Source organism: Apium graveolens, chromosome 9 (genome assembly GCF_009905375.1).
Source record: "Apium graveolens cultivar Ventura chromosome 9, ASM990537v1, whole genome shotgun sequence".
Taxonomy (NCBI): domain Eukaryota; kingdom Viridiplantae; phylum Streptophyta; class Magnoliopsida; order Apiales; family Apiaceae; genus Apium; species Apium graveolens.
The window spans coordinates 130,936,492-130,939,455 of record NC_133655.1 but is presented as its reverse complement, the minus strand read 5'-3'; the positions used below and the strand labels follow the sequence as shown (position 1 = coordinate 130,939,455).

The following is a 2,964-nucleotide window of genomic DNA, read 5'->3' as shown; positions in this document are numbered from 1 at the left end:
CTATCAAGGTACGAACAGTGGCCAGTAAAGGCCTTCCCAAGATTATGGGAATCTTCATATCCTCCTCAAAATCAAGAATTACAAAATCAGCAGGAAAGATGAGTTTATCCACCTTGACCAAGACATCCTCCACAATGCCATGTGGGTAAGTAATAGAACGATCGGCTAACTGCAAGGTCATATAAGTCGGCTTTGGATCAGGTAAGTCCAACTTCTTGAAGATTGAAAAGGGCATCAGATTAATGCTAGCTTCCAAGTCACATAAGCATTTGTCAAATGACACTTTTCCAATAGTGCAAGGAATAGTGAAGCTTCCAGGATCTTTAAGCTTCGGAGGCAACTTCTGTTACAGCACAGCACTGCATTCCTCTTTGAGAGCAACGGTCTCTAAGTCATCAAGCTTCACTTTCCGAGAGAGAATACCTTTCATAAATTTCGCATAACTAGGCATCTATTCAAGAGCTTCCGTAAAAGGTATATTGATATGAAGTTTCTTGAACACCTCCAGAAACTTCTTAAACTGCTTATCCAGCTTTTTCTTCTATAGCCTCTTAGGAAAAGGAGGTGGAGGATAGATCTGTTTCTCCCTTGTATTACCCTTAGGAGGAGTGTGTTCAACAGTAGTCTTTCTTGGTTCCACTTTTGCATCCTTTTGCACTTCTTCTTTAGCCACAACTTCTTCATCCGAAACTTGATATTGTTCGGGATTTGCAACCTTTCCAGACCTCAATGTGATTGCCTTTACCTGCTCTTTAGCTTCCCTCTTTCCTGGTACTTCAGTGTCACTAGGAAGTATCCCAGGTTGACGATTTAGCAAGGCATTGGCAATCTGCCCAATTTGATTTTCCAAGGTCTTAATAGACACCACTTAGCTCTTACACATGAGCCTCAACTCCTCCAATTCAGATTTTTCATTAGACTGCTACAGCTGGAGTTGTTGTCTTGGTGAATATTGCGGTTACTGAAAACCAGGAGAGTTGTACTGCTTCACTGGATACTGTTGATAAGGCTGTTGAACTGCATTCTGAGTGTTGCTCCAACTGAATTTATGATGATTGTGCTTGTTAGGATGATAGGTGGTAGGCACAAGTTGTTGCGACCTCTGAAAGTTGCTCACGAACTTAGCTGATTCACTAGAAATAGCACACTGATCAGTCTTATGGGCACCATCACAAAGCTCACAAACACTAGTGATTTGCTTAACTCCATATTTAGCCAAAGAATCCATCTTCATCGTCAAAGCCTTAAGTTGAGAAGCTATAGCAGTAGCTGTATCCAACTCCATAATTCCTGCTACCTTGCCCAGAGTTAGTCTCTGAGAAGGATTCTGGTATTCATTCGCAGCCATCAGTTCGATCAATTCATAAGCTTCATCGTAGCTTTTAGCCCACAAGGCTCTTCCTGATGTTGCATCAAGCATGGGTCTAGAAGTAGCACCCAATCCATTATAGAAGCAGTTAATGATCATCCAGTCAGGCATCCCATAGTGAGGACACTTTCTAAGCATCTCCTTATAGCGATCCCAAGCCTCACACAAAGATTCTCCAAATTGTTGAGCAAATTGAGTAAGTGTGTTTCTGATTGTCACAGTCTTCACCATTGGAGAGAATTTAGTTAAGAACTTTTGAGCAAGATCCTCCCATTTGGTGATAGACCATGGTGGTAAAGAATATAACCAGCACTTAGCTTTATCCCGTAGAGAGAATGGGAAAAGCCTCAACTTAATAGCATCTTCAGAAACTCCGTTGAACTTAAAAGTGTCACAGATCTCAATGAAATATCTGATGTGCATGTTGGGGTCTTATGTCAGAGAACCCCCAAACTGAACTGAGTTCTGTATCATCTGAATCATGCTCGACTTGATCTTAAAATTATTAGCCGAGATGGCTGGTTGAACAATGCTAGCCTGGATATCATTGATCTTTGGTTGAGAGTAGTCCATCAAAGCCTTTGGATTTGCTTATGGTTCACCCATTGCAACAAGAGCTTTATCTTCTTTCTCAACTAAGATTTCTTCTTCAACTTTCTCCTCTGTAAGAACTTCTTCAAAAACTTCCTCAGCTACTACTACTTCTTCCTCAGCTTTATCCAGTGTTCTCTTACAGACCGAGATCGCGTATGCATACACGCTCGCTAGAGTACCTGAAACAAGTCAAGCAAATAATTAAGTAAAAATGTCCGAGTCATTGAACTTTAACGAACACTGATGACAAACACATAAACTAAAAATTAACACCGATCCCCGGCGGCGGTGCCAAAAACTTGTTAGTCGCTCAGCACGCGCTAAAATTCACGCAAGTATACGTGATCGCAAGTAATATAGAATTAATTCTAGTTTGTTCCCACAGGGACTGGTTAAGTTAATTTTAATTAATGTATCTATGCAACAATGTTATGGTTATTATCCAATGCTAAGACGAATAACAAATTGTGATTGTTTATACTACGATTAACTACGTGATTTTACTAAAGAATATTAACTAAGAGAATCAAAAAGAGTTGAATACTATATAACACAAATATGGGAATTTAACTTCATTAAATACTTCATTCAATAGCCTCTTTGTTATTAACCTTAGCATGTAATGGTGATGATACTAATCAGATAACACGAAATTGATAAACGCTAACTTTCGTTGTACAAATACCATACTACCAGACATCCACGAAAGAGATAGAAGCTGAATAGATACTAATTATATTGAGACCCTATATCTATAGAATTTGACAATATAATGGTTTAACGCACAAGTTATCTATCATGATTACATAGGGCAAGTAAGATGGGTAAAATTACCTGTGAATCATGCATAATAAATACATGAACCTATGCTAGCATGGCAAGTTCTAAACCCTTAAATTCACTTTCACTTTATTAAGAATTAACACGCTATCTTATAAGTTCGTGATGCTCATAAGACGTATAAGCACAACCATTACTAGGATATCATACAATCACCACAA

At 38.9% G+C, this 2,964-nt stretch overlaps 1 non-coding gene across 1 annotated transcript; it reads left to right on the top strand.

Annotated features, from left to right (window-relative positions):
- The first annotated feature begins 1,478 nt into the window (after positions 1-1,478).
- On the top strand, positions 1,479-1,585 carry LOC141688594 (small nucleolar RNA R71). Its single transcript, XR_012562028.1, has one exon. It is a non-coding gene; the product is annotated as a small nucleolar RNA R71 (small nucleolar RNA).
- Positions 1,586-2,964: the final 1,379 nt, after the last annotated feature.